The 14,010-nt window shown below is 37.5% G+C and overlaps 1 protein-coding gene across 4 annotated transcripts in view; it reads left to right on the top strand.

Moving 5' to 3' along the window:
* The window catches only part of LOC124262932 (rho GTPase-activating protein 7-like), a 234,708-nt gene that overhangs the window by 27,018 nt on the left and 193,680 nt on the right, over positions 1-14,010 (top strand). The window contains exon 1 of one of the 4 annotated variants that reach the window (XM_046697537.1): positions 8,026-8,532. The exons of 2 other annotated variants lie outside the window; for them this stretch is intronic. The gene's annotated coding sequence lies outside the window, so the exon portion shown is untranslated. Of the gene's footprint in view, positions 1-8,025; positions 8,533-9,936; positions 9,962-14,010 lie in introns of those variants that run through there. One more of the 4 variants, XM_046697538.1, reaches the window with a different exon arrangement.

Here is a 14,010-nt window from a genome sequence, read left to right as displayed (position 1 = left end):
GTCAAAAGAGTGGTCTTGGATTTGAACCTATGAACACAGGTTCCTGCTATGGTTTTGGTGCATAAAAAGAAGATCTGATTTTTGGTCAATATATACTATTTTCAGAGTATTTTTCAACCTTGGATCCATTTTGTCATTCAGACATAAATTCTGGTTTATTCTTGAGTTAGTGAGTCAAAGTGTGTTTGGCTTTTTGTGCTAATATTACTAAGGGCACAGCTCAGCACCTAGTCTGTTGTACAGACCCTGAAGCAAATATATCCAAGAAAGCCCACGCAAGTCTAGAAAATGTGGCAAATCTAGATTTCCTGTGAAAATGAAGAAATTCTCAGGGCTCCTTTTCATTATATATTTTTTTTTTTACTATGAACTTTTTTCAGTAAAATATGTTCATTTCAGAGACTAGTTGTTAGTCTACTCAACACCAATCCACTGAACTTAAATGGATCTTCGATCTCAATCCTATCAAAGATCAAATCCTGGAGTTACCCAGCCCCCATCCTCACTGTCTGTATATTACTAAGTTAATCTGTCATGGTATGAAATTAACTTTAGTTATTGAATACAACTGGGGAGGTGTACTTTAGCTTCTTTTAGAAGTAAATATGCTGCATATGGCTAAATGTGTAATTGTTCTGTTGAAAGGAACAGAGTCAATGTAATCACTTATTCTTCTCCGATTATTTCATTCAACAATTAACAATGCATTACATGAAATATGGATGTCATGGAGGTGGAACTTGATACTCCATTGTTTTGTGGCTCGGCTGAAATTTGATGACAAGATCAATTAGGATTATGCAAATGTTGCCTCCATCAATAACTGTCATGAAATAGTGAAAAAAAATTATGTGACAGTTTCAACCAAGATAAACTTAGTATGGAATAAGCTGTTATTAAGCTATATTACCCACGTGGTATGTAATGAGACCTCGTGTAGTATTCTCTATATATTACACAAGTGAGATTAAATGATTCCCAGTTTGAGGCAGCTGGATGTTTATGTACTAGATCATGTACTAGATCTAGTCATTAACATATTGCTTAAGCCTTACAGATGAAACATTGTTTAGCCTTTGCTTTAAAATACTTCTCTAAGGTATTCTTTAAATATGTTTCTGTTATGGAAAGAATGGATTGAAACTGTTGTGAGAATGATATATAGGTAAGTGAGTGAGTTTAGTTTTACGCTGCTTGTAGCAATATTCCAGCAATATTATGGTGGGGGACACCAGGAATGGGCTTCACACATTGTACCCATGTGGGGATTCAAACCCAGGTCTTTGGCATGACAAGCGAATGATTTAACCACTAGGCTACCCCACACACTGCTGGAATATGTACCTGCCTCATTTCTTCAAGGAGGCACAGGTGGCACAGGTCAGAGCACAGTAGTATATGCTTGTGGGTTTCAGCAAGACTGTACCACTTAGGCATCCCACATCCTCCTCTGATACCCGGTTGATTCTTGGTTCAGCACCTTATATATGCTTGTGGGTTTCAGCAATGTGATAAACAATCTGTACCACTTAGTCTTTCATCCCACATCAAGCAGACACACTACAATATCACTCACTCACTCACTCAATGGGGTGATAAACAATCTGTACCAGTCTTTCATCCCACATCAAGCACACTACAATATCACTTAGTCTTAGCCTTTTCATCCCACATCAAGCACAGTCTTTCACAACACTACAATCACTCACTCAATGGAGTGATAAACTCACTCACTCAAGCAGACACACTACAATATCACTCTGATAAACAATCTCAGTCTTTCATCCCACATCAAGCACACTACAATATCACTCACTCACTCACTCAATGGGGTGATAAACAATCTCTACCTCTTAGTCTTTCATCCCACATCAAGCACACTACAATATCACTCACTCACTCACTCAATGGGGTGATAAACAATCTGTACCTCTTAGTCTTTCATCCCACATCAAGCAGACACACTACAATATCACTCACTCACTCACTCAATCAATCAATTTATTCTTTCTCAAACAAAACAGATTTGAAACATTGCCTGTGCAAATAATTAATTGATCTCTAAATTATATCAACATACAAATGTCATTGTGCACATGCATCAACCTTGAATTATAAATGCATAAAAAGAACATTAATTCATGCAGTATTCAATATTTCGTCAAATGGCAATGATAGTATCTCCCTGACAAGACAATAGCACGCTGCAGTGATTAATGTTACAAGCTGTGGTGCAACAGTCCGTATTGACATGGGAGATAACACAAATATCTCACACTGTGCTTGGACTCCCTATTTTACAGTGACTGGAATAGCATGCAGACAAAGGTTTAGAGTTACTGCAAATATGTTCAGTGCTGTGACAGATTATTACGTGGCAATCATTAATTGATTTCCCTTTAAGAGAGGTAAGAAATGTATGATTAATGTCATTTGAGTAAATCATTAAAAACTTACTCTGACTAGCTGGCTCCAAAGTAGCTTTTACTTAAAGTTTCAGATTGTTTCATTAAGTGATATTGATAGATAATGCTGTGACATGGAGAAAGATAACTTTACGCCAGTGAAGGGATGATAGGGTTGTAGCACTGTTCCAACTGTTTCAAAGAGGAATGCTTTGCACATTGTTGTCTTGTGGGGGATGGAACTGGGTTATCAGCATGAAGAACCAGCACTCTAACCACTGGATCATTTTGGATGAAAATATAACATTGGTCGTTCAGGCATACCAAAGAAAACCTCTTCCACTGTGCAGAAAGTCCACATTAATCGTGGAAATAGCAACATAAACATAATACCTCGCTAATGAAACAGTAGGCGTGTCCTTGCATGATGAAAAAACTCTTCAGCCACGAGGTTGGTGCTTACAGAAACGTCACAGCTTGGTATGGTTTTGCTATAACTGGCAGTACAGACAAAATTGTAAAGGCTTTGCATGGTTTGGTTGTAACTGGTTGTACAGACAAGATTGTAAAGGCTTTCTATGGTTTGTCTATGAATAGTAGTACAGACAAAATTATAAAGGCTCTGTGTGGTTTGGCTGTAACTGTTTGTACAGACAAAACTGTAAAGGCTTTCCGTGGTTTGGGTGTAACTGTTATTTCCACCTGTTTCGACAGATGGTGGCTCCACTAGACTGGAATCAAGGAGGAAATGTATACACATGATATACAACACTGTTTACACAGGGACTCATTGTCCATATGATTTATGTTGGCTTAAATATCTAAAACAGTTCAAATATCTGGAAACTGAAAGCAGCAAACATATTTAAATAAGGGATTCGAGAGTCGAAGAATATTAAAGTAGACGTAATATTCTCCACCACGTTTGTCATGAGTTGAAGTATAAAAGGATTTTATCTCTTTTGACATTTGAGAATTTTTTGAGTAGCTTTGACAAGACAAAGACGGCATTGCAAATTGGATGTGGCAGGATGTGGTAGGTGCATTATTGTTATGGAAAACAGGAATAGCTTGAAGCAGTGGTCATTGTCGGGAGGGGTATTGAAAGGGGGAAGTAATGTATGCTATTGTACTTATTATAAACGATATTTCTCTAGTCCATCTGCTGTATTTTTATGATATATCCACAAAGAATTGTAAAGAGAATGAAAAACATCAAACAAAGTTTAGAAGCATTTTTACTGTAGAGCTTCACTAACATACTCATAACTGTGAAATGTATGTTTTGGTGATACCAGTAATAATCTAGATTACAGAAAAACAGACAAGGCTAGCCAGAAATAGACCAAAATCAAATCAAAATCAAATATTTATTGTGCAAAGACCATGTGTCAGTCTATTATACACCCAAATTGTGAAGATGGTATGTCAGTGATGTAACAGGTTTATTTGGGTAGCCCAGTGGTTAGAGCATTTGCTTATCTCACCAAAGGCCCAGGTTTGATTCCCACATGTGGATGATGTTTGAAGACCTTTTCTTGTTGAACATTGATGAAAGCTGTGTAATTGTAGTTTCTCTCTGAATGATTTAATGACAAAAGTTGAAATGTAATACAGGCCAAAACAAGGTTAAATGCTATTTCATAAAAGTCAAATTGTTTAAGAATGACCCCCTGTGGGTTCCAGTTTCAAATTTCTATTCATCATTCTTGTTGGTCATAAGAGCACTAAATGGCGGAGGGGTAGCCTGTTGGTTAACACTGAAGACCCGGGTTCGATTCTAGGGCTCTGATGGGTAGCAAAAATCGGACTCGAGTACCCGGGGAATAAAAACGATATTGGACTCGAGTACCCAAAAATTATAGTATAAATTTTAGTGAGAGCTATGTGCTTGTGTTTTAAGTAGGTTTCAATGGAATTTCACATAAGAATGCCACATTTATAAGTCATAACGTCTGTATTGAATTGAAAACTTACACAAAATCTTTCCTAAACACATGTGGTTATCAATTTGATGAAACACAAACCTAATATCATTGACTTATTTGACTAGCATCGGTCTATTTGGATGGATACCAACTCATCAGCGATATTCTCGCCTGTATGGCGATCCTCCATGCGTCGAGTACCCGTCACAGCCCTATTCGATTCCCCACATGGATACAATGTGTGAAGCCCATTTCTGGTGTCCGCTGCCATGATATTGCTGGAATATTGCTAAAAGCGGCATAAAACCATACTCACTCACTCTCTAAATGGATTGGGTGGTCAGACTCCATGACTTAGTTGATCATGTCATCAGACCAAACAGCATAGCATATTTTAATAAATCTTGTTTGTCTCGCCCGGTCTTGTATTCACAGACCACCATCATACAGCTGGATCATTGCTGTGTGTAGCATTTGCACGCTTCTGGGAACACCTGAGTACATTTGGCGCGCTAATTATGTAAAATATTTTCTGTGTATTGCCTTGTAACATGCTGCAAATGGTAAACAGTAGGACATGGCTGGAGGCAGTGTTTTGGAGAGTTGAAGAGGAAGTACATCCAGGGGCACCTGTCTAAGTGAGACTCCCATAAATCTGAAGCTTCTGGTGCTGCAAGACAAGGGAAGATGAGAGTTATTGTGAACACGAGGAAAATGGAACTGTTAGACTTACACAAGTATCTAAAGCAGTAATTATTGGTTCAGATCATAATTTCTAGATTATGTCAACAATAACAGCACATGTCTGTATAAAGACTGGTGTCCTTAGCTTGATGGACCATCCCCTTATCTTGACTTATTACTGGGATAGAATAACACATTCAATCCAAGGCTAGGGGGCTACCTAGGGGGTGGTGGTGGTGTTGCTTCCTTGACGAGGAATGTGTGTTTGTGATGCAGTAACCATTTTAAATCTTTGTTTTAAGATTACTGTTTTATTATCAGTGTAAAGAATTTAGTGTGTGAAGGTAGTTAGGATATAACTTCTGCAGATGTAGACTGACCATGATCACCTAAACTCTTGTCAAGTCAGCTGTTCCAACACTTCCTTATTAAAAAATGCAAAACAAAATATCATTATATCTAATAATTTTGGCTATGGGATATATCATACATAATGGGAATTATATCAGAGTTTTTCACGACAGTCACAACCCAAAGATCACTTTGTGCACCTGTCATTACAATGCCATTTAGAAAGTGGTCAAATGTAAGATATGTTATATTTGGGGTTACACTTTCTTAGTAAAGTACAGATTCTAGTACTTTTGTTGGTTTGAGTCCCATCTGGGATTCGAACCCACACCCTCAGAGTCAGGCACCCAATCGCCAGCACCTCAGGTCCATTGGTTTATTAGTATTCCGGACCAGTGAAAGGTCCGGGTTAGAATATTGGCCTTCAGTAACCCATGCTTGTAAGAGGCAACTAACGGGATTGGGTGGTCAGACTCGCTGACTTGGTTGACACGTCATCGGTTCCCAATTGCGCAGATCGATGCTCATGCTGTTGATCACTAGATTGTCTGGTCCAGACTCGATTATTTACAGACCGCCATATAAGCTGGAATATTGCTGAGTGTGGCGTAAAACTAAACTCACTCACTCACTATTAGTATTCCGTATTGATCCAGCTATCTCATTAGTTAGACACCATGTTTCAAAACCATACATCCTCAGTGAATTATTATTATTATGATCTCAATTACCATTGTTGTAATTTGCCTGCAAGAACTTTTTGTACCTGGCCCTCCTTAGTGGGTTTATTTATGCACAATATCATTATGAATAATCTGCAATAACATCAACTGAAAGGTGTATACATTTGTGTATTGGGTCCTTTTAGATGCATATGTAGAATATAATCACAAATTATGTTGGGAAAAAACAAATGTGTGTCATCTGGCAGGTGTATCAAACATCATGTCTCAGCATTTTGTGTCTGGTCCTTTTAGATGCATATGAAGAATAAAATCACAAATTAGGTTTTAAAAAAACATGTATGTCAGCTGGCAGGTGTATATGAACATTATCACCTGCTTGTCATGTGACAGGTATAAACAAACATCGTAATGCCTCAGCATTTTGGTATCGCCTCCTTTGTAGATATATACATAGAATAAAATCACAAATTAGGCCAGACCAATTTTATTTCTTGTTTTACGGATCCGCCGGTCGTAATTTTTCTAGAATAAGAAAAAAAATAAAAGTTAATTTTCCCCGCTCAAAAAAGAAAATCCTAATGTTTTATTGATCAAAACTGTAAATTTACAAGAAAAGGTTTTTTTAGATTGTGTTTTAACCCATATACACTTCATAAATTGCCAAAAGTAAAATACTTTTAGTATTTATTTATTTATTTTATTTTTATTTTTCCTCCTGCCTTTAGGTTTTCTGAGGACAATAATCTGTAAAACAATAAATAAAATTGGTCTGGCCTTATGTAAAAAAATATAAGTATGTCATCTGGCAGGTGTATCAGACATCATCACCTGCTTGTCATGTGTTTGCCTACTGTACTATGAAGCTCCCAGCATGTGTGACATTCTTTATATCGTCACACGAAAAGAATACAATTTTATGTAAATAAGTCATATCTCGCCTACATTATACAGTGAAATGAGGTGAAATGTCATCACAGTCGCTTTATCCACTACAGCGTGAAGATGATTCTGCATGATACAGCCATCGTGATGTCATAGTCTGTCTCACATTCCCCACACTGCGTTATTTTCCCTTCCACCCTGCTCTTTCTGCAATGTGAAAGTATTAAATGAAGCAAGTTTAGATTTCCTCAGGTTCTGAATTTCCCATGTCACTGGGGCTCCTTTTCAGTTTGAAAAGAATTCTTTGTTTCTATCAAAATAATGCATATTCAGGGCCTAAACGTTAGTCTAGTCATGTCATAGTGTTGGATTTATACTTCTCTGTCATCTCACAGGTCTGTCTGTTTGGACTTTGAGTCTACAACTGTTTTTTGTTCATACAGTAATTTGCATGGTAACTAAAAAAAGTAATAGAAATATGGCTTTGGTGCTTGTGACCTCATCATGATGAAATTGTGTAATTAGAAGATGTTTAGAAGCTTACAAGTTCGTTTGGTTTGCTTTTTTTTTTGCTTTTTAAAAAATTTGGTGCCACTTGGAAATGTTCCATCTCGCTATAATGGTGGCCCTTTAATAAAAGACATAACAATCCAATGGTTGGTATTGTGAACAACTCTCCACATCCCCAAGCTAACCACACTCACCCAGAATGTAATATCCCATACTCCCTGCTGCTGAAGGGAGCGGCGGGGTAGTCTAGTGGTTAAAGTATCTGCTCTTCACGCCGAAGACCAGTGTTCGATTCCCCACATGGGTACAATGTGTGAAGCCCATTTCTGGTGTCCCCCGCCGTGATATTGCTGGAATATTGCTTAAAGTGGCATGAAACCATACTCACTCACTCACTAACTCCCTGCTGCTGACACATGCAACATCTAGTATTCATGAATAGTTAATGAATGCATTTGCATGTATATTAAATGTAGACAACCAGAGTTTAATCATGTGAGTGTCATATTACCACATAAAACATATGTCAATCATACACACAAAGTAGTGCGTGCAGCTATAATCTCCAACATGGCGCTGTTGTTCTATATGATCTCAATGTATTCCTAACATGGGGCTAGTATGTGACACCATGATTACTTTCACCTGTGGGAGCAGAGAGACAGTCAAGCTGTTGGTGGTGTAGTGAGGCTGTGTTACCTGAGACAGTGTGTAGTAAATTAACCTGGAATTCTGTAGTACAAGCTTGGCTGTAACATCTGGTGGGACGGAGGTATCATCTCCCTGTTTTGTAGGATGTCACTTTGATCTGTTGTTGTCGGTGGTGTGTCTGTACCGGAGATGTTGAACTTGGAGTAACACTTACTGGTGGACCATCTTTCCATGTCTGACACACCTGTGTGATTAACACCTGTGATTGATGCAGTACTGAGGAACTGTTCCACTGAGCATTGTCATCCATGTTTACAGCATATGCTGAACAAAGTCGGTAGTCACGGCTGTGGTTCTCTATCCAATGGATTAATGCTGTTACTGGGGTAATGTGGCTTACAAAAGTTGGAAAGAATTCAGAATATATTTAAGAAGGTTTGTGTTATTAGTATTTGTTAAAATGCATGTTTCTGCATTTTTTTATAGTTCTGACATTTAGTCTTGAATAATTTGTTTAAATATTTTATATTAAATTGTTTAAACTGGTTCTAGGATGTAATGTTTGCTGAATAGGTCATCATTAATGTGAGAAACAACAGCTGAGGAAATCTAGAGGTGACTGAATGAGTATAGTTTTATGCTGCTTTAGCAATATTCGTGCAGTATCACGGCGGGGGAAACCAGAAATGGGCTTCACACATTGTACCCAGGTGAGGAATCAAACCCAGGTCTTCAGCGTGACGAGTGAACACTTTAACCACTAGCTACCCCACTGCTTCTGTTCGATTCCGAACATGGGTACATTGTGTTGGTGTCCCCAACTGCAGGTGTGCATATAAGTGTGTCACTGCATTGTCTTCCAACAGCAATTAAGCTGAAGTGAGTATGACAATCAACATATATTTTCAAATGTCATAAACATATTTTGTGGGTTAAAAATGACTGATGATTTATAGAAAACAAGACAAACATCCACTTGTCATCACGTCTGGAGCCATTCAACCATATAAACAACATACCGTATTTCTTCAAGCAGTGGAACAAACATTTTGTCATAAATTACCTGTCAAATTTGATTGATTTGAAATGTAACATGATCTGTATACAGCAACTTATAGTGATGTCATGATGTCAGCATGATTCTCTATATTGACACATGTCAGGTATGACCTTAAATAAAATGAGTCGACAAAGGAACCTTAAAAAACGCTGAAAAATTCTCAGTTTTCTACACCTGACAAAAGATGAGAATAGGCTGATGGAGCTGAGGAGAAGATGAGGAATGAGATTGAGAATTATTTTATAAAATATATGATCTGGGTTTGTAAGTGAGACTGGGGATTCACAATGTCTGTCTATGTGAAGCCTGAGCCTAAATCAGGCCAGAGGATTACAAATACTGGCTGTGTATGTACACAGTTATTCTGTGTCTTGAAGGATGTATATAAGTGTAATCTCAAGTGTTGGTATGCAGCAATGTTTTTAATTGTGTGAGTATGAAGCAGGTTCTTGTGTTTAACATACAGCACTGCAGATTATGGAGTTCATGTGCCAGGTGTACAGTGTGACGGAGCCCTGCATCCATTGTGGGAGGTTATTGTTACATCTTAGACTGCGCTTCATGGGGTATATATTTGAATACATGCATCGTGTTAATTAAGTGCTGTGTCTTGCTGCAAGGGCAGTTCCTTAGATGCACATCACGTGCATACTCTGTGTGGTTTGGTGCATGTCGACCCGGCAGTGATAGACAGGTGCGCGTGTGAGTGGAATATGAGAGGACGCGATGTGAATAACTGTTACAGTGCTTCTGACACAAGGCTTGCCTGACATTTTCAACATTTCCAAGAAGAAATAGAAACAGGTAATTCATTAGCTGCCTTCAATATGCTTTAAAGGTCAGAGAATTTATTTCTTACAAACCACAGTATCTAGTGTAATTTTTTGGTTTATGTTTTATTATGAAAAATGGTCCAGGTATTCATTGAGTGACTGGGGGGAGGATTATCCCATGTATTTTCCTATGTTCCCTGAGCTGAAGATGTATCATCAAAGGTAGATGTTTATTTTCGATACATAGAGGAATGTATGTATCTATTAGCAGTAGCTAGAAGTCCTACCTTGTTAATTTATAGCTTGTGCGTTAATATATTAGACTGTCAATATCTTTAACATATGTTATATTTGAGATTACACTTTCTTAGTAAAGCACAAATTCTAGCTCCAGTGGAAGCCACGGTGGCTGAGCGGGTTAGGCGGCTGACTTTGTGTGCTGGCGATTAGGTGCCTGACTCTGAGGGTGTGGGTTCAAATCCCAGATGGGACTCACCCCCAAAAAGTACTAGAATTTGTACTTTGCTAAGAAAGTGTAATCCCAAATATAACATATGTTACATTTGACTACTTTCTAAATGGCATTGTCTTTTCATATAGTCAAGCACTGTTGTGACAAAATTGAATAGACCTACTTATTTAGTTTAAGTTTGACACAATCGACACATGAATAGAGAGAGAATACAAAGGGGCCGAGTCTTTATTTGGAGACACCCACATGTTCGACACAACTGTGTTTGACTGTATATTGTAAAAGAGAGTAGAACTGGACTTGCCAAAATATGCTCTGATTTTCTAATATTGTTGTTTCAAGCTGTATATGAGAGGCTGTTCCTTTACTATATGGTGCTACATGATAACATGGTGTACATCAACTTCTCAAGTCCGACTAGTTAAATTTTATGTTTTACTGGTCAGTCTGACGTAAGGAAGGCATCAAAACAAATAAAATGAAAAATTATGTTACTTTTTAATCAAAGGCCTTTTTCTAACTTTTGCCAAATTTGAAAAAAAATTACTCACTTTCAGACTCTAAAAAAAAGATTATGTGATCTCCAAGATCTAAACAAGTCTAGATTTCTTCTGTTTCAGGAAGATTAAGAATTCTTTGGTGTCTTTTGGTATTTTTATTTGAAATAGTGAGTGAGTGAGTTAAGTTTTATGCCGCACTCAGCAATATTCCAGCTATATGGCAGCGGTCTGATCAACAGCATGAACATCGATCTGCGCATTTGGGAACCGATGACATGTGTCAACCAAGCCAGTGAGCCTGACCACCCAATCCTGTTAGTCGCCTCTTACGACAAGCATGGGTAACTGAAGGTTCATTCTAACCCGGACCTTCACGGGTTTATTTGAAATAAGTCGTAAAGTTTTGTTTTAAATGATTAAATGTTAGTGAAGGTTGATGCTTTAGTAAAACAATCAGTTAGAATTATCTGGCTTGATAACAAGATGAAATGAAATGCCAGAACTTAATGGTGAAGACATCCCCAACCACAGAACCCTTTAAGACAACAACATGTACCAGTTAAGCTGATGTGATTAATTTACTGTGACACATTGCATCAAGCTGATTCTAGTAGCCAGATGCTGGTCATATCAAGATGGCAACTGTCACGTAGCTGGGCCAGGATAGCGTGAAGTAACGACCAACAGACAATAGCACCTGTCACTGCCGGACAGAACGTGATGACCAGTCTATAGCTGCTAGTGAAACCCTATATTTTAATACAAGACTTTGGCCATGAACACTTGGTTTCCCACCTTCGCTCCGATGGGTTATTTTTTCAGCCTGACATTTTCTCCATCAGGGATTATATGAAAACAGAGGCTTATACTGTGATTCATGTCACTGTGCTGGGTTGACAGGTGGATGTATGTATGGGACGTGGGATGTCAGGTGACGGAGATACTATGGGAAGTAACCCAATAGTCCTGAAACTCAGGTAAAATATACCATCTCGGTAAAAGTCATACAGGAAAAAAGTATCATTTAGGTAAAAGTCATGTAGGTAAAATATAGCATCTAATTATTTGTGATACAGGTGAAAGGTACAATAAAAATAGAAAAAAAAAGAAAGTAAAGTGTACATTATAATCAAAAGTGAAACAGGTAAAAAGTATCATTTAGGCAAAAGTCATGTAGGTAAAATATAGCATCTAAGTATTTATGATACAGGCAAAAAGTACAATAAAGGTCGAAATAAAACAGCTAACATGTTTTCATACCGGTAGGTAAAAGTCATACAAGTAAATAAACCATCTGGGTAAAAGTACAAATGACATATACTGTCCAAGTAAAAGTCATACAGATAAAAGTTGCACAGGTAAAATATAGCATCTAGGGAAATGTTATACAGGTAAAATGTACAATATATATTTAAGCCCCACAGGTAAAATATACCATGTAGGTAGACGAACACTGATGAAATGTTGCCATAGTTATACTATTGTTTAGATTGCTGATGTCAAGAGGGAAAAATTGGTTCAATAGCAATTCTGGAGGAATTTAAAGAAAAACTCACATTTTGTCTGGGATAAATGGTAGTAGCAATGGGAGTAGATAGTAGTAGTAGTAGTATAGTAGTAGTAGTATAGTAGTAGTAGTAGTAGTAGTAGTATAGTAGTAGTAGTAGTAGTATAGTAGTAGTATAGTAGTAGTAGTATAGTAGTAGTTAGTAGTAGTAGTAGTAGTAGTAGTAGTAGTAGTAGTGTAGTAGTAGTAGTAGTAGTAGTAGTAGTAGTAGTAGTAGTAGTAGTATAGTAGTAGTAGTAGTAGTAGTCTGTCTCACAGTCCATGAACAATATTATGTTTCCCTGCAGCCTAGCCCTTCCTGCAATGCTAAAGCCCTATATGAAGCAAGTCTAGATTTCCCCAGGTTCAGGACTCCTTTAAAAGGGTTTATTTGTTACAATCAAAATTACCTGTAAAGGTCCGGGTTAGAATTGATCTTCAGCAATCCATGCTTGTTGTAAGAGGCGACTAACGGGATCGGGGGGTCAGGCTCGCTGACTTGGTTGACACATGCCATCGGTTCCCAATTGCGCAGATCGATGTTCATGCTGTTGATCACTAGATTGTTTGGTCCAGACTTGATTATTTACAGTCCGCCGCCATATAGCTGGAATATTGCTGAGTGTGGCATAACACTAAACTAACTTCAATCAAAATTATATATGTTCAGAGACTAAGCGTTAGTCTATAGTAACAGCAGTAAAAGAAGATGTCGTAGTGATATTGATGTAAAATGAAGCACTACATATTGTAACAGGTTAAATATGTCCATTGTGTTCCCCAACCACTTTGTGAATACATGTATATAGAGTCTGGATGATGTGTTAACAGTTTTTTTTTTAAAGTTTTAAGCCACTTAAAGCTTCACCAATGATTTTGTGGCCCATTTGTCGTCTAATGTCATGGTGACACAACGCGACTAATTTGGTTACAGGTGATAACGGCAGATGAATTATGTTACCTGATGACAGCTGATTAACATACATACACCTGTCTTTGCCCTGAGATGTAACAATGGATGTTGGAGAGCACCTTGATACTGCTTTTATACACTTAAGACTTGGTGAAGAAAATGATGTATACCATGATCAAGCCATGATGAATATTTAATAGGGGTCTTTATTCCATTATTTAGTCCCACAGATAAGTGTTTACTTTTGTTAACAGTGGTCCTTCAGCATGTTCCTATAATATTGTAATAATTAAAGTGAAAGTCAGAAACAACAAATTGTCTTCTCCATTGTGTCATTTTGTACAAGATGTTTCAGCAAACAATTCAAAAGATTTGATTTGTAAAAAAACAACCAATTTCAGATAAACATCCAGCTTTGAAATCTAAACCTTTTCAGATGTCATTTCCTAGACCTGTTTATCAAGATAAGTTTAATTAAAATCTCTTTAACATGTATGTGCCATCACTAACGATGAAGCATCTCATCACTTTGTCTGGAGGTTGTTTTTATGCACCGTGTTTAAGTTTAATGTTTGATGTTAAGGAAGCAATTAGGTTAGAAATGTAGTTTTTATAAAAGCCGTATATCTCTTGGCAAACTTCAGCTCAG

This window comes from Haliotis rubra, unplaced genomic scaffold (assembly GCF_003918875.1).
Source record: "Haliotis rubra isolate DU_JTF1 unplaced genomic scaffold, ASM391887v1 Scf86, whole genome shotgun sequence".
NCBI lineage: Eukaryota > Metazoa > Mollusca > Gastropoda > Lepetellida > Haliotidae > Haliotis > Haliotis rubra.
The sequence above is the reverse complement of the archived record's forward strand: the minus strand, read 5'-3'. Positions and strand labels throughout refer to the sequence as shown.